Source organism: Schistocerca cancellata, chromosome 5 (assembly GCF_023864275.1).
Source record: "Schistocerca cancellata isolate TAMUIC-IGC-003103 chromosome 5, iqSchCanc2.1, whole genome shotgun sequence".
NCBI lineage: Eukaryota > Metazoa > Arthropoda > Insecta > Orthoptera > Acrididae > Schistocerca > Schistocerca cancellata.
Window position 1 is genome coordinate 773862779 of NC_064630.1, and position 24370 is coordinate 773887148.

The 24370-nt window shown below is 44.7% G+C and overlaps 1 protein-coding gene across 1 annotated transcript in view; it reads right to left on the reverse strand.

Moving 5' to 3' along the window:
- LOC126188965 (tumor protein p53-inducible nuclear protein 2) overlaps positions 1-24107 on the reverse strand; it is a 77106-nt gene extending 52999 nt beyond the window's left edge. Inside the window, exon 1 of the mRNA XM_049930724.1 lies at positions 24045-24107. The gene's annotated coding sequence lies outside the window, so the exon portion shown is untranslated. The remainder of the gene's footprint in view (positions 1-24044) is intronic.
- Positions 24108-24370: the final 263 nt, after the last annotated feature.

Consider the following 24370-nt stretch of genomic DNA (forward strand, 5'->3'; position numbering starts at 1 on the left):
CGCAGTGGATTGCTAATTCTCCCCGTGCCCCATTTATAAGCGGAATGGGACGAAATCGTAATACCGGTATACCTACATCCACAACCTGCGAGCCGTTGTGTAGCGCATGGCACTGCGTACTTTCCCAAAATACCACGTATTTTCCACAGGCTTCCTTCCCGTTCCAAACGCGTATGAGACGCGGGAAGGCTTAAAGGCCTCTGCGCGCGATGTTATTAGTTTGATCTTGTCCTGGCTCGCTACGGAAGCGATACTTTGACAGCTGTAGTAAATTCCCAGATTCTTCGCTGGTCCCCGAAACTTCATAAGTAGGCTTTCTCAGAACAGTTGGCATCTTCAAGCGTTTCTCAACATTTCCTCGACGCTCTTCCGTGGGTCAAACAAATCTGTGGCCTTTCGCGCTGTCCACTGTACATTTTCATATATGTGGTACAGTGTAATGCACCATGCGCCAAGAACTTTATGGTTATTCGCATAGTGTACTTCCAGATGAAGGTAATGCCTAAGGGAATCCTCAGCCAGCATGCAGTATATTTTTTACGCTAATACTTTCATCCCTTTTTGTTCCTTTTCTCTTTTCTGGACTGTCTCTTTCCCCAAGTTTCCTTGCATCAGACATGCCTTCAGTTCTTACCCCCCCCCCCCCCCCCCCTACTATAATGAAAGAGGCCGCCGTTTTAATCCCACACTTTGTTTACGAGATGTAACCGTAAGCAGGTACTGTCTGCCCCGCTTTTGATCCGTAGTAGTTTCTCAGTAGACGGTACGTGTTTCTCTGGTGAAGTGCCCACCCTTCAGCGACGGTGCGTAAACAGTCGGAAGTAAATATCCGACGCACGTAGTGCGTAAAGCGGCGTGTTTATGGCGGCCACGTATTAAAACGCAGCCACAGGCGCAGTCCTTGACGCTAAACATAGGCGTGTGCGCATGCGCCATGGCGCTCTCCCTGATTCGCTGGCGCCAAAGCAGGGCTCACTGTACACAGACCGTGTCGTAGGACGCTATTCAGAGTCCTTTTTGTAGATGCTGGTTGGCTAAAATATTAAGTGCTTTGAGAATGCAGCCGTGAGTAAATTCTACGTGTGCATCTACACTAATAGGGCCACCTTACGATGTGTGTCAGAGGGTACTTTCGTGTACGACTGTCACTTCCCCCGTTTCCTGTACAGTCGCGAATGGTTCGCGGGAAGAAAGATTGCTAGTAGGTCCCCGTGTGCGTTCGAATTTCTCTAATTTTATCTTCACAGTCTTTCCGCGAGACATAACGAAGAAGGAAGCAATATATTGCTTGGCTCTTCTAGGAAGGTACGCTCTCGGTACTTTAAAATAATAGTAAAGAACTCCAAGATCCAGAACGCCGCTCTGGCAGCGTCTGGAGTTGGCTGACCATTTCTGCAACGATTTGGCAATTGCTCAGCCAACCAGTAACGAAATAGGCTGATTTGCTTTGGCTCTTCTCTATTTCTTCTTTCAATCCTACCTGGTACGGAACTCAGATTGACGAGCGATATTCACGTATTGGTCAACCAGGGTTTTGTAGGCTACCTTCTTTCTGGATGGACTACATTTCCTAAAGATTCTTCCAATGAATCACAGTCAGGCGCCTTCCTTCCCTGCGATATGTGGTATTCCCTGCTTAAATCGCTCCGCGCGCGCGCACACACACATTCACACTCACACACACACACACACACACACACACACACACACACACACACTACTACTACATATTTTATGGAAGTAACTGCTTCCAGTAATCTTAGAGTATTAGGTCGTTCTGCCTGTTTACGCGCAATACGCTAGTTTCTTTTTTTTTCCCAGGTTGAACAGCAATTTCTGCAGCAAACGTCGATCCGTTGTGGGGTTTTATTGTGCACACAACAGCATCATCCGTGCCATCCAGGGTGGCCGAGCGGTTCTACGCGCTAGTCTGGAACCACGCGACCGCGACGTTCGAAGGTTCAAATCCTGGCTCAGGCATGGATGTGTGTGATGTCCTTAGGTTATTTAGGTTTAAGTAGTTCTAAGTTCTAGGAGACTGATAACTTCAGATGTTAAGTCGCATCGTGTTCAGAGCCATTTGAACCATTTTTGAAAACAGTAAACGGTGTTTCGTTAAGGACGCTACACGGGCATTTGATCTCTAGCTGGGCCTGATTTTTCACATATGAGTTCTTTGTGTGCATCCTTTCAGTTGGACGAAGCAGTTCAACGAGAATCACTTTAACAGTTTCGACAGAGTTCAAAAAATGGTTTAAATGGCTCTGAGCACTATGGGACTTAACATCAGAGTTCATCAGTCCCCTAGAACTTAGAACTAATTAATCCTAACTAACCTAAGGACATCACAAACATCCACGCCCGGGGCAGGATTCGAACCTGCGACCGTGGCAGTCGCGCGGTTCCGGAGTGACGCGCCTAGAACCGCTTGGCCACCGCGGCGGGCGACAGAGTTCAGTTACATGTAAATCACAGGTCTCTTCAAACCCGCGCGCTTGCACACATGCAACTTACTGATAATAAAACATGGCGTATAGTTGAAGTTATAGTACCCGGGTCAAAAGGTACAGCTTCTATACGAGCTCATTTAAAGGTCAAACAAAAGACGTTCCCTGATTATCACTAGCTGACGATAATACCAGAGTTTTATATGGAATATCAGAGTTCATCCCTGCAACAGTATACAAAAACAGCGGAGGTGACAGATAGATTCATTGGAAGAATTCTCAAGAAACGTAGTCCATCTACGAAGGAGGTAGCTTACAACACCCTCGTTCCAGCAATACAATACAATAATTGTTAGTCTGGGATGCGTATAAAATCTAGTGTGGTCGGAAATCTTGGGTTCGATTCCCGGCCAAACGTAGGGTTTCTACCTGTCACTTGTCAGTTCTTTCATCTCTTGTTTGTTGATGTGAAAAATGCCGAGTTGCATCGTGCTTCGGTTTCCACGTTAAACTGTAGGATTCCCTATAGCTGGTTGCGTAAGTCAGTTCAAAAGTCGCAAGAGGGTCACTCAGTATTACCTCCACCACGACCAAGCCTAGCAAGCACTGTGGTGTTCAAAACAGTTTTCGGACGGGTGGCTGTGGTGCACGAAGTACCCTCTGCCACAAACCATAAGGTAACTTGCGGACTACAGGCGTAGATGCAGCTGCAGAAAAAAAAAAGAGAGGCGAGTGACCTCAGTTGTTCGATGCTGCGCCTTTGCTTTCCCATGGAAAACTTTTCAACACGTGGGAAATGACATAAAAAGCACCGCGGTTACGGTTTTTTTTGCTCTCTATCGGCTGTACACGAGCCCGCATTACGCCTGCTTGTTCCCAAAGTTGAAACATTCTGATTCTTTGTCCAGAAGGCCTTTCTGCCAAGATTATTCGATGGATTAACGGAAGTTGGCGTAGCGGGGGAAATACAGTATTTTAAGAACATAGTATAAAACGATGACATGTGCAGGAAAACTGCTCTCGTAACTGGTGGATTGTTCAGAGGCTGAGGCGCCGACAGCTGAGTTGTGTTATAACGCGAAGACACGACGACGTGGGCGTAAGGAGAGCAGCATTCCTCCAACGGACTGTTGCAACCCGAACCTAATTCCAGGTGCGCTACGTAGACACGTAGCGTAGTAGATGAAGGACACGTGTGAGGTAACGTACAAGTAAGACGCACGGCCACCGGTGCTCACAAACACAACGTGCCAGTTCGCTACCTACCACACCACAGCACAGCACGTAGGCAGCTTGCCGCTGTCGTCAACCCCGTTCCTTATTGAAATCGAGGATGGCAGGTGGCAAGATGCGACGCGAGCTGCGTCGCGCGCCCGACTGCTGACGCAGTTTGTAAACACTGAGATACCGCCTGCTTGGCAGGCTTCACTATACTACAGTGGCGCTGCACGCGAATGCCGCCTGTGACGCAAAGTAGTTTTTATTCACAATGTTCTAATACCGCTCCAGTCACAGTTTGTTTACACATGGTTTACATTTTACTTATGCCACGGGTATCACGGCACAGGCTTTATCATCGGGCATTCGTGGCAGTACAAAACATATTTAATATACAGGGTGATTCAAAAAGAATACCACAACTTTAGGAATTTAAAACTCTGCAACGACAAAAGGCAGAGCTAAGCACTATCTGTCGGCGAATTAAGGGAGCTATAAAGTTTCATTTAGTTGTACATTTGTTCGCTTGAGGCGCTGTTGACTAGGCGTCAGCGTCAGTTGATGCTAAGATGGCGACCGCTCAACAGAAAGCTTTTTGTGTTATTGAGTACGGCAGAAGTGAATCGACGACAGTTGTTCAGCGTGCATTTCGAACGAAGTATGGTGTTAAACCTCCTGATAGGTGGTGTATTAAACGTTGATATAAACAGTTTACAGAGAATGGGTGTTTGTGCAAAGGGAAAAGTTCTGGACGGCCGAGAACGAGTGATGAAAATGTAGCACGCATCCAGCAAGCATTTGTTCGCAGCCCAGGAAAATCGACTCGCAGAGCTAGCAGAGAGCTGCAAATTCCACAATCAACTGTATGGAGAGTCCTACGAAAACGTCAACTACCCGAGGCGATGGATCGGCCGCCAGGCAGCCCGTGACAGAGCACTTCATCACTGGCCTCCAAGAAGCCCTGATCTTACCCCCTGCGATTTTTTCTTATGGGGGTATGTTAAGGATATGGTGTTTCGGCCACCTCTCCCAGCCACCATTGATGATTTGAAACGAGAAATAACAGTAGCTATCCAAACTGTTACGCCTGATATGCTACAGAGAGTGTGGAACGAGTTGGAGTATCGGGTTGATATTGCTCGAGTGTCTGGAGGGGACCATATTGAACATCTCTGAACTTGTTTTTGAGTAAAAAAAAACCTTTTTAAATACTCTTTGTAATGATGTATAACAGAAGGTTATATTATGTTTCTTTCATTAAATACACATTTTTAAAGTTGCGGTATTCTTTTTGAATCACCCTGTATAATTATAAATTTTTTCAACATTATTGTTGTTGTTGCTTATGCTGAAATTTAAAACACGCATTTTCGAGGAGACAAAACTGTGTCGTTGAGAAAACTGTTCATCATATGCGGGTTATTGTAATGACAAGTAATTTAAAAGGTCACGTATCTGTGTGAATCAGCTCTTGAGTTGTTCTCTTGCTGCACTGTCATTCTTCCAACATTGCAGTTGATTAGTGTGTCACTTACTAGGATCTGGTATATTTTGGATTTTGGCAGCAACACGTCCCTCATCATATTGGTCACCATTCAGAACTAATCTCAGATGACTGATTAAAATAGGCCGGCCTGGGTGGCCGAGCGGTTCTAGGCGCTGCAGCCTGGAACCGCGCGACCGCTATGGCGCAGGTTCGAATCCTGGCTCGGGCATGGATATGTGTGATGTCCTTAGGTTAGTTAGGTTTAAGTAGTTCTAACTTCTAGGGGAGTGATGACCTCAGAAGTTAAGTCCCATAGTGTTCAGAGCCATTTGAACCATTTGAAATGATTAAAATAAAATTTTAAAATCTTGAACATGGCTGGTGGCAGCAACTTTTAATCCAACCTTCGTGAGGAACAGGTAGAAAACAAACAAATAAGTTGCAGTAGTAAAAAGGTTTATTAAAGCCCTTTTGAGCTGGGTTTCCGTCTTTAAAAATTTCGTCTTCAAAAGACATGTTAAGATGCAGGTATATGTATATATAAAATAGGTGCATAGACAAGTATATGTATGCATGTATTTTAACAAGTAGATAATGTTAAACATTTTAGGAGTCACTCGTCAATCCTTCCGAAGAAGACCTTTTTAAAGACGTCAAAACCTATGTCAAATGGTTTTAATAAACGTTTTTACTATTGCAACCGATCTGGCTGTTTTTCCACCTTTTCCTCGCGATAACACTCGCTGCATAAGGTTTTCTCCACAGTTATTTAATGCATCAGTTATTTAATGCTACTCTGCTATCTCGACACGGGTGCATACAAACTATTTGTGTAACCTAACTGTATTACTGTTGAAACACACGAGATCGTACACAGCGATTCGGCATACAAATGAAGTACAGCAGTGCAAGAACGAAAGTTTAGTATGGCATAATGCAGAATACTCCAAGATTGACTGATTGGTTGCTTGATTGATTGATAATGACAGTGATGCCTTAAATTACTTGAATTTACAACAGATAAATTACATTTTTTTAGAGCCTTGTTTCTTTTTTTTTTTGCTTTGTCTCAGTCAAGATGTTCCTATCGTTCCTCAGTACATCCTACAACTAGGCTATATCTTTAAAATACCTATGTATACTGAAGTTAAGATAGTTTTACATTCTTCAGTGGCTGATAATGTGGTCTATGCTTTATTTCATAATATTTTTGAAGTGAATGTACTTCGCGTCATAGCCGACGAACCCGCCAAATTCGAAAATGAAATAAGGAAGATGAAGTGTTTAACGCCCCGTCGATAACGATGTCATTAGGGACGGAGCGCAAGCTCGGATTGGTGAACTAAATAGGCCGCATCCATTTTCAAAGGAACCATCCTAATATTCATAAAAATCAAATGTTCAAATGTGTGTGTAATCTAATGGGACTTAACTGCTAAGGTCATCAGTCCCTAAATTATCCTAACAAGGGAACCTCCCCATCGCACCCCCCTCAGATTTAGTTATACGTTGGCAGAGTGGATAGGCCTTGAAAAACTGAACACAGATCAATCGAGAAAACAGGAAGAAGTTGTGTGGAACTATGAAAAAAATAAGCAAAATGTACAAACTGAGTGGTCCATGTACAAGATATGCAACTTCGAGAGTCCTGTATGGTCAGAAGTGCCGTGGTCCCGTGGTTAGCGTGAGCAGCTGTGGTCTGAGAGGTCCTTGGTTCAAGTCTACCCTCGAGTGAAAATTCTGTTTTTTTTGTTTTCAGACAATTATTATCTGTCCGTCTGTCCCTCCGATGCGATCACTTTTTTGGGAGTGATAATCACATCCACAAGGAAACCTAAATCAGGCAAGGTAGAAGAATCTTTTTACCCATTCGCCAAGTGTACAAGTTAGGTGGGTCGACAACATATTACTGTCATGTGACGCACATGCCGTCACCAGTATCGTATAGAATATATCAGACGTGTTTTCCTGTGGAGGAATCGGTTGACCTATTACCTTGCGATCAAATGTTTTCGGTTCCCATTAGAGAGGCACGTCCTTTCATCTATTAAACACACGGTTTTGCGGTTCGGTCGCAAAACACAGACACTAAACTTATTACAGTGAACAGAGACGTCAATGAACGAACGGACAGATCATAACTTTGCGAAAATAAAGAAAGTAAATTTTTCACTCGAGGGAGGACTTGAACCAAGGATCTCTCGTTCCGCAGCTGCTCACGCTAACCACGGGACCACGGCGCTCCTGAACTGCCATCCTCCTTGTTGTTGCCTATGTTGCGCAAGGACTACTCAGTTTGTACATTTTGCTTATTTTTTTCGTAGCTCCACACAACACCTGAGGGGGGTGTGATGGGGAGGTTCCCTTGTAAGGACAAACACACACACCCATGCCCGAGGGAGGACTCGAACCTCCGCCGGGATCATAGCGTTCACAATAGGCGATTTAAGGAAATCACGAAAAACCTTTCATCTGGATGGCCGGACACTGCTTTAGACGCCGTCCTCGCGAATACGAGTCCAGTGTGTTGACACTGCCTTAGCCTGCTCGCTCGTCAGCCACGCGGCTCACACGAAGTTTACACCTGGCAAAGTGCGACATTCACAGACTGAACACTGCATGACACCCCGCCAGCCCGCGAACGCTCCCGACGCCATCGCGAGACGGTTAGCATTCATTGTTCTAAAGGCGTGTCCCACGCACGGGCAGCGTGGCACTGCCAAGGCCAGCTGACGCAACACTTGTGGCTTATGAATATGTGGACCTGCCGCAACACGCATCGGCAGGCTTGTTTACGTACGAAAGATCGGAAAGAGGGGGAGGGGGGACGTCCTTGTTTGTGTTGCCGAATCAGCTCTCCTCCTAGATATCAGCGCAGGCATACTCAAGAAACACAACACAATACAACGAAACGAAGCGGAACGAACGTGTTGGCGATGAGATATGTAATAGGCTTGACATCCATTCACAGTAATAAGATCTCTTATGCCTGCAGCACTTATTGGTAAAGGTTCTGTGTCTTGCTGGTTAGTGACAGCGTGTGTCACGGGGATTCACGCCTTTTTGGCACAGACTGACAGAAGAGTGACTGTGAAACTGAGTTCCTGACGTTTTCAGTAGACATGTCTCGTGAACGACGAAGAATCAGGACTGAGAAACCGCCGCATTTGTTAAATGGAGCAACATGTTGCGGACATCAGCCTTCAGAAATAATCAAACAGGAAGCGAGCTTTCTCCATCGATAGAAAGCCGTTAAAATATTGTTCTGTGCGTGGGAGACGCATCAGTGCGTGTCGTGGAGAAATAGAAATGGAGGTTCTGGCTGTGTCACTTTGATTCTTGTCTGTACAGCGGTGAGAAATTTGCAGACCCTGGCTTCTATATACGAGGGCAGTTCAATAAGTAATGCAACACATTTTTTTTCTCGGCCAATTTTAGTTGAAAAAACCGGAAATTTCTTGTGGAATATTTTCAAACATTCCCGCTTCGTCTCGTATAGTTTCATTGACTTCCGACAGGTGGTAGCGCAGTACGGAGCTGTTAAAATGGCGTCTGTAACGGATGTGCGTTGCAAACAACGGGCAGTGATCGAGTTTCTTTTGGCGGAAAACCAGGGCATCTCAGATATTCATAGGCGCTTGCAGAATGTCTACGGTGATCTGGCAGTGGACAAAAGCACGGTGAGTCGTTGGACAAAGCGTGTGTCATCATCGCCGCAAGGTCAAGCAAGACTGTCTGATCTGCCGCGTGCGGGCCGGCCGTGCACAGCTGTGACTCCTGCAATGGCGGAGCGTGCGAACACACTCGTTAGAGATGATCGACGGATCACCGTCAAACAACTCAGTGCTCAACTTGACATCTCTGTTGGTAGTGCTGTCACAATTGTTCACCAGTTGGGATATTCAAAGATTTGTTCCCGCTGGGTCCCTCGTTGTCTAACCGAAAACCATAAAGAGCAAAGGAGAACCATCTGTGCGGAATTGCTTGCTCGTCATGTGGCTGAGGGTGACAATTTCTTGTCAAAGATTGTTACAGGCGATGAAACATGGGTTCGTCACTTCGAACCTGAAACAAAACGGCAATCAATGGAGTGGCGCCACACCCACTCCCCTACCAAGAAAAAGTTTAAAGCCATACCCTCAGCCGGTAAAGTCATGGTTACAGTCTTCTGGGACGCTGAAGGGGTTATTCTGTTCGATGTCCTTCCCCACGGTCAAACGATCAACTCTGAAGTGTATTGTGCTACTCTTCAGAAATTGAAGAAACGACTTCAGCGTGTTCGTAGGCACAAAAATCTGAACGAACTTCTCCTTCTTCCTGACAACGCAAGACCTCACGCAAGTCTTCGCACCCGAGAGGAGTTCACAAAACTTCAGTGGACTGTTCTTCCTCACGCACCCTACAGCCCCGATCTCGCACCGTCGGATTTCCATATGTTTGGCCCATTGAAGGACGCAATCCGTGGGAGGCACTACGCGGATGATGAAGAAGTTATTGATGCAGTACGACGTTGGCTCCGACATCGACCAGTGGAATGGTACCGTGCAGGCATACAGGCCCTCATTTCAAGGTGGCGTAAGGCCGTAGCATTGAATGGAGATTACGTTGAAAAATAGTGTTGTGTAGCTAAAAGATTGGGGAATAACCTGGTGTATTTCAATGCTGAATAAAACAACCCCTGTTTCAGAAAAAAATGTGTTGCATTACTTATTGAACTGCCCTCGTATGTATTCGGATCCTGCAAATAACTGAAGTACCTGGCAGAGGGTCCTTCCGTTTTATCGAACATTTGGGGTTGATCCCGTTCCTTTCGGATATGTAACGCGGCGGCAGTGATTGCCGGAAAAGGCTTCAGTGGGTGCTGTAGTTAATCTGTCTTCCTGGTTCCCACAGGTACAATACTTAGGGAGCTGTAGTACATTCCTAAATTCTTCACTGGTTCTTTGAAACTGTAAGTAGGATTTCGCGTCGTACAGTTGAGGTATCTCATTTTTCCATGACGTCCTCCCATGGGTCAAACCGACCTGTGATCGCTGTATACGTTCAGTTTCCTTCGTTGCCTTGTTTCGTATAGGTCCCAATACCTTTATCGACATCCCAAGGTGGGACGCAAGAATCTTTCTGTGAGCGGTCTCCTACTGTAGAATAACACAGTTTTTCCAGTACTCTGCCGATGAACCGAAGTCCTTACCTACGACGGACCGTGCATTTCATATCCATGCAGCCAGGAAGCGGGCTTGCCGGCCGGTGTGGCCGTGCGGTTTAGACGCTTCAGTCTGGAACCGCGTGACCGCTACGGTCGCAGGTTCGAATCCTGCCTCGGGCATGGATGTGTGTGATGTCCTTAGGTTAGTTAGGTTTAATTAGTTCTAAGTTCTATGCGACTGATGACCTCAGAAGTTAAGTCGCATAGTGCTCAGAACCATTTGAACCATTTGAAGCGGGCTTGCTCTATCGGTATAAAGTCCTTAACTCTCATTGTTCTGTGTGCATATCGAAACAACACAACAATTGGGGGCTCTGCTTTGGATCAGTCTAGCGCTGGAAACTGCTGGGTTAGGGGTGACAGATGGAACACTTGCCGTGACGTGAAACGCTGTAGCACTGCCACGCTTAGACATTCGATTGTCGATAAGGAATCGGTGACGTCCGTATAGTGGGTGCGACCGCTCCTTCCTCGCCACTTGCTTGAATACGGCGTGCGGTAGGAACCTGCAATATCGATTCTATCCACACAGGATCGATCTCTCATATCTCCTGCATGTCTTATTCTTTTCGAACGCATCCAAATTAGCAAAAAAACTAATGTGTTAATATTGACGAGAGAGGAGTCGCTGTTGCCAGATACTGGTGACATATTCAGTAGGTTGGCGATTCAAATCACCCTCCGGCCAACCTAGTGTAGGTTTTCCGTGGTCTCTCTAGATCTATTGAGGCAAATACCTGGATGGTTCCCTTGAAAAGGAAAGTATGTTGTTCATCCACCTCCGATCCGATTTTGTGTTCCGCCTGTTAGGACCTCACCTTCTTTCCCGTTGATGTTTCTGAAACTTTAAATTTATCTGGAACAATTTCATTGAAAGTGAATCCAGGAAAAAGTGAACCTATCTCGGCGGATGGTGATCTCAATGGTTAGGATCATTTCCCGCCAAAGCCAAGGTTCTGGTTTCTAGTCCCGATGCGGAAGTTTCAGTAAATAATGTGTTTTTGATTTCGTATCTGGGGCCAGAACTGTTACAGAGATCAAGAAGAGAGAGGCATATTGAACGCTTTTGTTTGCTATATTCAACGTTAAGTGTCCATCCGCTTTTGGGCGCTGTTGATGAGAGGCTGTGAGGATAAGTGGTAGTAGACAGCCGCATGTAAGGCACACAGCTGGGAAGGCATAGCCTCTTCTCACTTCCGGGAAATGCCGAAACCGTGCGGCGGTAAACGCCGCCGGGCTTCCGGAAAGGAAGGGGGGCTTCGCCTGGCCCAAACACGGGAACGCCCTAGCCGCTGCCGGAACCAGCTTATAAACAGCTACGGTCAAACGCTCCCTGTCTGGCAGGAGGGATTGCTGCATTTCCTCGGCAAAATTCTAAGGCATCTCTCAAACCACAAAGGGAAGTCTCTTTCCGGCTGAACGACCATTCTTAAGCTGTACACTGAAGACGCTAAATACTGAAGTGTTAGGAGAGAACTTCCACTCGCGAGTAAGCATCAGTGTAGAATAAACAACGAAATTTCTTACTACCATTCTTCCCGAGTAGACAAATTTCACATCTATGTTGATGGCTATGACACAAGATGGTTGTTCATCAAATTACGGAGTCAGGTGCCGCAGTGTTTAAGATACTCTCTGCACTCTACGAGTGAAACTCGAATCTCTGTTAAGCCTTTCCGAGGTAGGTTTCCGCAAGTTTGCTAAATCGCTTAAGGCGAATGGCAGGATGGTTCCTCTGAAATCGCAAACGCCCCAGTGTTTACTAGAAACGTATGCCTTAATCCAAAACTCAAAGTCGAAGCATCACGAAAGCAATGAAGGGAAATAAAATTTACGAAACGAAATAAGTTCGATATGTGGTACAGCGACGCACGTCCATGAAATAGGAACAACTACAGCTAAAATTTTCGTACGAAAATCTGTAATATAGTTTACTGATTAAGAGAAATTAAAAGTAAATCAAATAAAATAAACTCTTAAAAAACACGCACCACGAAGTACTGTAATTATCTGAATGGGTCGGAAATCGGCCAGGAATATCACTGATTGGAGTAGAATTGTCTTCATCGATGAGTCCAGCTTCGAACTAAGCCCCGATGACCAGCGAACACGTGAGTGAATACGTCCCGGGCAGCCGTGGGATACCAACCTGACTGTTGCCCGCCGGTCTGCCCGACAACCAGGAGTTATGGTCTAGGGTGCCACTTCATTTCATTTTGTAGCAGAGCCCCTTATAACACAGCGGTACATCGACGATACGCTACACCCCTCCCAAGTCATCCAGGACTTATACATTTCAGCAAGATAATGCCCGCCCTCACGCGGCGAGAGTTTCTACTGTTTGTCTTCGCGCTTACCAAATCCTTCCTTGGCCAGCGAGGTCGCCGGATCTCTCCCCAACTGAGAACGATTGGAGCATTATGGCCAGCGCTCTCCAACCAGCTCAGGATTAAGACGATCGAACTCGCCAATTCGACAGAACTGGGCACGATACCCCTCTTCAGGACACCCAACAACTCTTTCAATCAGTGCCAAACCGAATAACTTCTCGACCGGCCGGAGTGGCCGAGCGGTTCTAGGCGCTACAGTCTGGAACCGCCCAACCGCTACGGTCGCAGGATCGAATCCTGCCTCGGGCATGGATATGTGTGCTGTCCTTAGATTAGTTAGGTTTAAGTAGTTCTAAGTTCTAGGGGACTGATGACCTCAGAAATTAAGACCCATAGTGCTCAGAGCCATTTGAACCATTTTTGAATAACTTCTTGCATCAGGGCCAGAGGTGGGCCAACGCGTTACTGAGGTACACAGCTTGTGAAGCTCTTTCCCTTGAATAAACCATCCAATTTTGTGAAATTGTATTCATTTGTTTCTTTGTAAATGTACATCAGATCTACAGATTTCCGTCCCATTCCGATACTTCTTTTGTGGTGCTTTGACAAAGGGAAAAAAGAAGATAAATAGAAAATATTCCCAAAACAGGAGGTTGGCCAGCGTTTGGTCCTTTGTTGCAGCGGACAGGCCCCTTTCAGGATTTTGCGGCAACCTACCTCCCAACGAACGGACGCAAGAACCGCGCAACCGTTACAGGGCACGTCACCGGCTTTGTTACTTTACACCGGTAGTCCGTGGCAGTCGACCTGCCGCGTGCACCGGCTTCTTAGCGTTTCCTCTCTTACTGGCGTAAAGAATCCTAAAGATGGTCTGAACACTCTTGTGCTTTATAATGGATGGACGTACTAGATGTGCCTCCACTTAACCGATTTACACATACGGGGACTCCGAACCGTAAGTCGACTTGGCATTTTTCACATTAACAAATCAGGGATTTATCAAGCGTTAAGTAACAGGAAATGGTCCACGACTGACAAGTTGTCTGGCACTCCCTACGGTACCGAGCCACACTATCTTTGCTTCGGTATAGTGTATACTAATTTGAACCATAGGGATCTCCTAGTATAAGCGAAAATAAACCGTAGATTCAAAATCGTCTGTGTAATTGTGGGTTTTTTTAATCTGCAAGTTTACTTGGGAAAAAACTAAATGACAACGAAATTAAAAAAAAAAGGTTTCCCGTAGTAAGTACAATTACTCATGTAAAAATCGCATGATAAAAGACCTCATGGTTCGATTATCAAAAATGAAGCACACAGGTGAAGTCTAATTGAGAAAAAACCTACGGACCTAGCCACATTAATTCATCCTTGTTTGTTATAGAATATTCAACCGCAAGGAATTTCCGAGAAGATTTTTAGCCAGACGTTGGGTGGACACGAATCACAAGCAATTACACTCGGCTGTGCTCCTTACAAGACTCAACGGGGAACTTGTAGAAAGATAAAGCGACGCAAGCCTGCCGAGGGAGCGAAAGAGTCGAGACAGAAAGAAAATAAACACACGAAGAATCAGTTGTTAAGTTAATTCTGTAGAAATTGCTTTTGAAATGGTGAGAACATGATCATCTCAATAATAGAGTTTAAATGCGGAACGTTTAATTGTTTTAAACTTCTGCAGATATTTCCAGAATGAGAAACATCCCGCAGGCTGTGGCTAAGCCATGTTTCCGCTATATCCTTTCTTTCAGGAGTGCCAGTTCTGCAAGGTTAGCAGGAGAGCTTCTGTAAAGTTTGGAAGGTAGGGGACGAGATACTGGCAGAAGTAAAGCTGTGAGTACCGGGCGTGAGTCGTGCTTCGGTAGCTCAGATGGCAGAGCACTTGCCCGCGAAAGGCAAAGGTCCCGAGTTCGAGTCTCGGTCGGGCACACAGTTTTAATCTGCCAGGAAGTTTCTGCAGATATGTTTCCTTATGTACTGCTCCCATACATTTGTTAGATCTCATTACTCATATTCGACAAAAGCGTAATTTTTCATTACGTTTCTCCTGCATGGTATGAAAATGACATTTCTGAAACACCGTACGTTCATTGCTGTTTCTATCGTCGTCATTACTATTATTATCGCCTTTTTTCACAACGGTTATAGTCAGCTCTACTCCAGGTTACTTCCAGCTTCCCGAAGAGTACATCTGGTGTGTTAAGTCATTTTACAATCACAGCACGGATCTGGCCGGTTCCCGTCAGCAGTATACCTGGTACTCCACTGACTACTACATCCTGGGACTCTAGACTTTTCCCCTGACGGAACCCACTTTGAGAACCCTGGTACTTTGATACAGCACCTTATTTATTTTGACGATTAATAAAACTTTCAAAAAATGAGAAATATTTGTTTTACTCAGCGATTACTTCAGTTGTAAATCATAACTAAGTCATAATAAAAAAATAGTATTGTGAAAATACAGAAAAAACGCCATGTCGTTAACAGTTTCGCGTAGTAGTTACTTATTTCCCGTAGAACACCACAGTTCAGAAAACCCTGTTCTAGACAGAGCGCGCTTCAAGGTACATGCTAGTGATCCGAGGGTAGAAGTGATAACCGTGGTCACATTATTTTTTACATTCCTCATTTATTATTATTATTATTATTATTGTTATTCACTACTCATTTCCCACGTGTACGTTAACTTGCTAAAGATGCCTTGTCAGATGCAAGACAGGCTTTGTTGTAGTCCCTAATATTGCCACGTGGAATAAAAGTATAAATAAATAACGTAGTACTGACGCAACAGATTTAACGTACACCAGCGATAAGTATTTTATTGTCCAACTGTTCGACATTTCTATGTCGATCGATTCGGTAATACACAACCTGGTTGCAGGTTCACCACTTCTCACGGTAGATTCTAGTAGAAAGTAATATAAATGTTAAGAGTTACTTCCCACCCCCTTTGTATTATTCATCTCTCATTTACGTTAAATGTACATAATAAGTACCGTGGTACTGGAGGGATATTCGTCCGCTCTGTAATACAGCATTTGTTAATCTGCCTTGCAGTTCTAGTTATTTATAACGAGAAGTGTTAAGTAAGGAGCGAACGTAGAGCTCGGGATACGCTATCGACCAACTTGTCACCACAATAGCTGCTTAGATTTCACATTAATTTGGCTTTGGTAACTCGTAAGCTAATGTAGACCTGGGGCTACGCTACAGATCAGTCTGACACCACAACCAAGATTTCTGACGGTGGGGGAACCGTCGCGGTCTATCCCAGCAAATCTTTACTACGTTTATCTGTAAAGTGTGCATAATTAGACTGTGAGGAAACAACGTAAAGCAGGGAAAACGTTGATGCAGATTGGGTATAAACAGTTGCACAGCGGATGTAGGGGAAGGCGTTTAGTTCGGCAGGCTGGCGCCGTGGCGCTGGTGTCGCTGCTCGCCAGCTGATGTCGCGTCCGCCGCCAGCTGGCGCGCCAGCTGAGCCGCGGCCTTGCTGCGGGACAGTGTGTGCCCCCACCGCCTCCGCCTCCAGAGCCTGCCGTGCCAGCCTAACGACTTTCTTCTGATCCGACCGACAACATCGCCTGGACCTGAAGCGGCAGCGCTGTATAGTCTACGCGGGCCTGCAAAGCGCTGGATAGGTTTCCCTAATGATTTCTTTGTTTCCTCTGCTGCAATACACAACCCATTGTGGCCGTATTAGCTTGCAAATGCATAACAGTTTGTCACAGTGCCTGCCCATTCCAGAAATGAGTCAGAGATTATACGCTTTTGTAAATACGCAAACTATAATCTTTATGTAAGACGATGCATAAATCGGTGCTAATACTCTTCCATTTTCTACGAATCTCGGTGCCTCACAAACTATGCACCTATAATGAACAATCTGATGTGTTCATTGCTAAGCCGTCGTGCTGTTCCGAAAACAATGTTTCTCAAACTTGTTTCAGTGCCAACAATCCGTTTTATGCTCAGTAAATACAAAGTAACAAAATCCGTAAAAATGAGGTATTGTTCTATAATTGCAATAACCCACTTCAAGTCTAATGCAACGTACAGCAAAAACAAGAGTTAATAGAAAGACACCATCAAAGAAAAAAGGACGAACACGAACTCGTCGAAGACCATTTCGATTTCCTGCAGCCAATTGGGAAGACGAGAAGCTATTCTGACACTCAGTATCTTGCACCTCAATAATATGCGCACTTTGAAGATATACGAAACCGGAAATTAAAGATGATAGCGATGACTGATATCCAAATTGCCAGAAGCGAAATACAGCATTAGATAAGATCTGTTATTTAGGCAATAAGATTACAAAGGCAACACTTTCTGCACGGAGATAAGAAAAACGTCGGAAACAAGAAAACGTAAATAAGACAACTACTGGTAAACAAGTCAGTATGTAAAAAAAATAAAGCATGTTAGAGCTTTCACTGTCGTTTCTTTCTAAATGGTCGTCAAAGCAGGACTCCTTGACGTTCTCATCGCTTCTTTTCAGCTGCCAATTAAGACGCGACTTGGAAGAAGATAAACAAATAACAAATGAGCCGATAAGAAATCCAATGAAAGAATTTCACATGAAATAAACGAAAACAGAAGCGTCGTTACCATTGTATAGATGACGAAAACGGAACAGTTGGGGTGAAAAAGATGAAGACCTTTGCCAAAAATTACAGAATTTATTCTAGAGATAAAGGAAGTCAGATATATCAAATACGGGTATGGGAAACAAAGTTATCTATAGATGGACACTGCGACAATGCCTGTAGAAAATGACGATAAAACGCGGTCCGACAGTTAACAACATTCACCGCGTCTGGTCGTATACAAACAAGTTAAGAGAAGCTGTTGTCAGTTTCATATTATTTAGCAGCAATTAAGAACTGAACACCTGTTTCGCGATAGCAAGCCTTTATTAAGTAGTGGATGTCAGATGGCCGTGATGCAACTGTTGTGTAATGCTAAAATTGATTTGGTGCGCAGTTTAAGAGACAACTTTATTTTTCCACCGTGTAGGAAATGTATACCCCGTGTAGGTTTTAAACTAAGAGTGGTTCCCTAAATCGCTTTTAGCGGATCCTTTTGAAAAAGAAACATCACATTTTCATCGTCCTCTTTCAATTCGAGCATTCCCCATTAACCTCCATGTCTACGGGACGTTAGTCCACCATCTTCCTTTTCTTCTTTCTGGACCGTTGACCTTCCTGGACGTAAGTTTCTCTGCTTATCTCTGTTACGTCACGGTTACCCGTACAACTGGTAGTAAGTAGTATTGGACTGCCTATTATACGCAGTATAAAAAAGGCAGATGTGGAAATGTAATATACGAATTTTCTGTTTAGATGTTAATCGTGGGGAATACGAGTAGGTAACAATGCTTTTCATATATGAGAACTTCAGATCTGTTTGATTGTGTTACGGCAATTATAACTCAATAAAATGAAAAATTACAACAATCGCTGTTCACGTACAAAGGATTCTGGCTTGTTTGCCTGGTACAACCATCCACCTTTGTGTTTTCACAAATTAACCTCTGCAGATGCCGCTATAAGTTCTAGTAATAGACCTTGACTACCGTTTTCGACAATATTCTTGTTCTGTTTCTGTTCTGGACATATTATGATCTAATGATTGTGGCAACACTCGACCTGAGAAAAAAATTAAAGTTGCAATTCAGCTGGTAACAACTCCCATTTTTTTTTTCCTATAAAGTACAATCTCATATCGATATGGGGCGTTACGTAACAAGATGTAAAGAAAAAGAAGGTGAACTCGTTACGTGTCACAGTCAGTATACACAAGAGTATCTGGTGTTACGCACACGGTTTGCGCCATAGAAGTACGCAATGCAGCTTCTAATGAAGCAGCGACAAAAGGACACAGTATAAAAGCTGCCGCGCATTCTGATGTCTGCAGTATCGACATAGGCTGAATAATCCCAGCCCTGTTAGCGGCATCAGGTTATGCACCTTTGCGTGAGTAACGGACGATGTGCAGCACAGTCGATCCCTGGAAACTAGTTTGACAAATTTACTTTTGAAGCAGAATTATAGATCTCCTCTGGCGTGGAACTGTTCCGACCTGTCGTTTCATTTATTAATCACACGCATATAGCTCTTCCCTCGGATGGAGGGCGTTAGGTAACTAACCCATACTGCTTTTGTCTCGGCAGAGTTGAACGTCCGCGGGCAGCGAAGGCCACACGCAAGGGACTTGAGGTCGCTACGATTCACTGAAAACAACGGGAAGTCTATTCACAAAGACCACATCTGAATTGAACGAACGTAAGCAACATCTTGAACAGTGCTATGCAGTTTCTTTCCATACCTAATTTTCATTGATTTGTTCTTATTTCATTGGACCAATCAATCAAATCATGCACAGAACTTACTAAATAAAAATATGCACGTAATAGAACATTGAACTGTGAAATGTAATTACGAAAACGACATAGAAAAATAAGACCACACATCAGAACTAACTTCACTTCGTAAAACTAACGATCTGTAAATAAAGGTAAAGGTGTCATCCATGTTTTATCACTAGGAACCATCGTGTAATTCGCCAATAACGATCTGGAAAGAACATGAAAACCGCAAACTAGATAGCACTATGGTAAATAAGCATGTATCGGTGAATGCAGACTTTCCTGGCGAATACCACTGGTGAAAAGCTCTCGGGTTTCCTGTGTTAAAATACAAGGCTGGAAACCCGACCACTTTTCATTAAGCCTGTATCTTCTCGCATGCTCCTACTTTGCAGTGGATTATAACGAATTACAAATAGCAGAACACAATTCGGTGCACCAACAAATATTGCTACAACCAACAGCAGTTTGCCTGGAGGAAGTCAGCAATTTGGGTTTGAAAATCTGTGCTGTGTTACTAGCAGCCCTCAGCTCTTGTGGAAGGCTGTGCGAGATACGTAAAGCAAGAAGCAGCGCAGTGTTTTGAACATTGGTGAAGTGTTCTCTGTTGCATCAGGAAGACCATCCGGCCATCCGTCGCCATTAACATTGACAAATCAGAAAGTAACACGCCAACCCTGTGGAGACGAAGGAGAAGTAGTTAAGAACGTGCCCGCAGTATAAAGGTCTTTCCTCCGCCTTGTCTCCACGAAATAGAGGCTGCTGTCCCTTCTAAATAAGTTCATTTTTTATAATCACATACTCCAAATGCGACTAGATGTACGGTAACACTCCCCCGCAATTAGAAGTGCCGCAGTGTCAGTGCGAAGATATCCAGCTTGTTAAACACAGACTCTTGAAGTAACGACGCGTATGGTCTTTGTAATACGATTTGAGTTAAAAAGATTATTAATAACTGAATTAATTTGGTTCAGTGTTCTCATTATGAGAACAGTCGCGTAGGAACCGCGTATATCTGGTTTCCCTGTTGACATCTCGCAGGCAACTAGACCTGTGACATATATCACACAGGTGGACTGTCATACATTAATGCGTCCGCTTCGGTAGCTTCGCGGTCAGCGCTGCGGATTGCTAACTGAAAGGGCTCGGGTTCGATTCCAGGACGGGTCGGAGATTTTCTCCACTCGTGGACTGGGTGTTGTGTTGCCCGTACGTTCGTATCGCCATAACTGACCTTCCACTCTTGAGATGGCTCTGTGGACACGTTCGAAAGCCAACAAAAAATAATAACAATAAAATGCGGAATTTCATAGTCTGGAAGCAATGTGAAGTATTGCGACGAATGCTTTCACCATGGAAAGAGTGTTTTGTCTATTGCCGCTGCACTAGGTCACGGATGCTGTGTTTGTGTACGCCGAGATGTTATCTGTTGGCGAATGGCTGCTAAGAAACAAAGACGGTGTTACGTAAAGGCGTTCTATATCGGCTCTGCTGACGTCATAATATAACACCTCTGCTCCGCGCACGTCAATCCTTCCGCCAGTTAAAGCAAACACACAAATCAGCTGCTTTATTCACTTGGTTTCTTTTGTCGGGTTCAGTAGGTATTCAGTGAGCCAAAGTTACTCGATCGTGCAACGATCGTGAGATGGAAGAATAAAACTGGTATGCCTTTAATAAGCCTTTGAGCTAAGAATTGAAACTTAAGTCTACCATTGAAATTTTTCATTTCTACACCAAGCGTATTGGAAAATTGCTGGGAAGCGAACATATTTCTGTTACGATAGCCAGTAGAAGGTATTGAGGCGTAAGTCGTAATCACCAGCTGGTTACTGTAGTGCCTTTAGAACAAGTCCTGCAAGAAGATCGTGAAGATCGCAATTGACTCCATAGGTCGTTATGACCACCCTTTTCTGGGATTAGAATACTCTTTGAGAACTATAGAGTTACCCGTAACTGTACTACACAGAAAAACAGGGTGAAAATAAGCAATGTACAGCAGCTTTCGCATTTCAGTTTCTGACTGGATATAACGCTTGCCGCGAAGGTAGTGTTAGTCGGTTTCTGCTAAAGATCCATAATGTTTTACTTAACACGACAGCTTTGCAGTCTGTCTTCCGTCCAAACATTGAAGATAAAGAACATCACTGATTATTTGACTACCTTGTGATGTTAAAATATGACGAGCGTGTCATGTTATAATTGAGTCATAGTTTCCTTTGTCATGGCACAGGATGTCCCAAGTGCTAAGCCATCAAGTAATACTCTAAGCCTGGCGTTTTTTTTTACGCGTATCAAACGTTATTCGAAGGGAAGAAACAATACTTTATTGCAAGAATCACTTGTGTCAGCGCGCGGCAAGTGGCGTCAAGGTCAACGTGACAATATCCGGCCTTTACGGCCTGTCGCATGAATAGTGCATGATCGTTACCTCTGAACGTTGTTAAAACCTACTGAAAAAGAAAAGGCTCGTTAACTATGAAGTAAGTTTCCTTATTTGTATTAATCATGTAGCCTCTTACATCTGCGTTAATGCGTAGCGGGAAAAATGTGTAATGGAGCACATTAGCAGGAGAACGGCAGATATAATAAAAGAACTGCTCTCTGGTGACGCCATCAGCTTGCGAAAGCTTCGTGTTCTTGAACAGCGACTTGAACGTCGTCTTTCATATCGCGAAAGCAAACTGGTAGCCCGACCTTCATCAACGCTCTAATTGTTCCAAAATTTTGTGTCTATTTTCCTGATCACAAAATGCAAATGATATTTCACGCAGGTGATAGCAGTGTCATATATGAGGAGAGAAATCGTAACAAATGTGACAAGATAATTCGTGAATGATCCGTTCGTCACAGAGAACGAACAGTCCTTTCATTTGATCGACACGCAACGCTTTTTATCGTCTTGTTTTCTGTGCCGTTAACAATGCCAATATTACATTTTATTCCGAATCGGAAGCGTTTCGTTTTCGGTAATTCAACAGAAACATGGACAGAGAAGGCCACTCTCTCTTTGCTATCGACCAAAATGCAGCAGAAAACGACAAAATAACGCAGAACTTCTTATCAGCAAAAACATCAACATTTCAACTAATACATCAGCAACTGAAGCAAATACTGAGAAATATGTTTCGTAAAATAAGGACATCATGCACAATGTAAAACGAAAGACAGCTTCCCTTCCGCTGTTTTACACAGCATTATTTTTGTAAATATTCGGAAAGAGTTCGTTAGGAAGAGGGACACTAACTCAGCCATATGATTTACGGAAAGCAAAGAAACATTTATCAGCATGGCGACGAGGATTTGAATTCGCTTCTCCTAAATAAGTCTCCAAAATTTGAGTAAATGGTGTTTAGCTTTCGGAAAGCAAACGTGAGATACAGTCTGGAGTATGGTAAACGAAGTCGTAACTCGAGGTGGAAATGCCAAGGGCAGTAGTTTCGAAACTTAACATAAACTGATACAAAACCGCAACAAGTCATTGTATTTTTTTTTTTCGCTACTTTCTCGTTACCGGATCGAAAGAATTTTGGCTCAGGTCCAGACGGATATGCTGTTTACAGTGCTGAAAAGGACGCTAACGTATCACTTGGCATTGCGGGCAGATACTTACGGCCAAGAGAACGCTCAATAATTCGCATGTTAATTTTGCACGTAGTAAATTAAAGGTCTCAGAAAGCACCAGAGACAGGCTAAAATAAACGAACAGACGTTAGTTGTCAGCTGTTGATGGAGATCGCATTTGTGCTTGCGATTTTCGTCGGAGTATACAATTATAAACTTTATCCTAAACACTCTGCATGAAGATAAAGTTTGCATTAATCTGTGTAGTTTCTAGAATACACAAACTGCTGACTTCTACATAATGCGCTTTTACATACTATAGGTTATCCCGACAAAAATCGCATCGAATGCAAGCGGAGTTTCGTTCTCGTTTTGTAGCTCACAACTGAGTTACGTTTGTTTTACTCTTACGCCAAGATATTTGAAATCCTTTCTTACTACGCGCAAAATGTGCAAGCGCTTTGTAGTGTGATGTGCTAATTGACGTAAGACGAGTATTTCAACACTAAATTGCATCTTACAGTGACAGAGTTTCGACGTGCGAAAGTTTAAAAAAAAAGTTGCTTATCTGTTAACAGTGAGATTTAAGGCCATTATTGATTACAGTGGCATACGCTGTATTCCGTGTTTTATTGCCAGTCCAATTCGGTATATATATCGACGTTTGTGTTTGGCCCTAGCAAGCGGTCCTGGTAGCGCTGTGTTGCCAGCTGTAGTCAGCTGATTCGCGCTATTGCGAAATGTCGTCAGGCAAAACTCGGCTGTGACTCACCCGTGCACGCGAAGTTGAGAAGTAAAAGAAATGCAGGCTTTGTTAAATGTCAGAGCCGGGAGGACGCCTCGTATCTGCCGAGCGAACGCAGGTTGGCATTCGCGTCAGCTGTCCTTTGTTTGCTGGCGCGGGTAAGACAAAGGCCGCAGGTTGCCGACACGACGAGGGCCGTTGCCCGGCTGCAGAGACGCGATTTAAGCTGAGCACAGAAGACGCACACACTACTCCCTAGGTACTTGAATTTAATGGGTAGAGGCACGTCGCTGGTTGTACGCCGTAAGCCGCTTTTAGAACAAAGAATATCTATGCGCTACAGAAAACTGCCTCGTACTGCAAGTTTCGCTTGTCCCCTAGTGTTTTCTTAGCGCCGAGTTTACACGTTCGGCGTAGGCGTTAACAGGAGCGGCGACAGACAAAGGTTTGTCGGTGCGCTGTTGCGAACACCGAGCCGAGTCGAGGCCTGGGGCAGCTGCTCGCTGCCTGTATCGATCAGCGGCTTCGCCTGCCCCGGTGAGAGGTGGTGCACCTTGCAGAGGGGAACGGCTCGCGGGAGCGGAAAGGTCGGCAACGGCGCGCAGCGGTTCAGCGACTAGCGAAGAGCGCCGCGCTAGGCTGAGCGCCGGAAACTGTGTGTGTGGTACTCACTGGAGTCTGCGCGCACTGGACGGGGCTGGCGAACCAACTGACGGCGCTCAGCTGACCGGTCGCGCTGTCAGGCAGCCTGGGCGTCGCGGCGGGAGGGGAGGGATGGCTGCCGGTCGGGTGGGGGGCGCAGCGCACCAACAGCTGCGCGAGCCCAGCGACTGTCACTCACAATCGATACCCACGCGCCAGCGCCAGCTCGCTCCCTACTTCGATTTCCAGGCACGTCGTTGGAAACAAAAACATAGCGACATTGAACTTAACGCAGGGGTAGCTCCTACGTTAAGAGTTGCATCTTTTTTTTACAGACGTTTTATTGGTTAAGACTA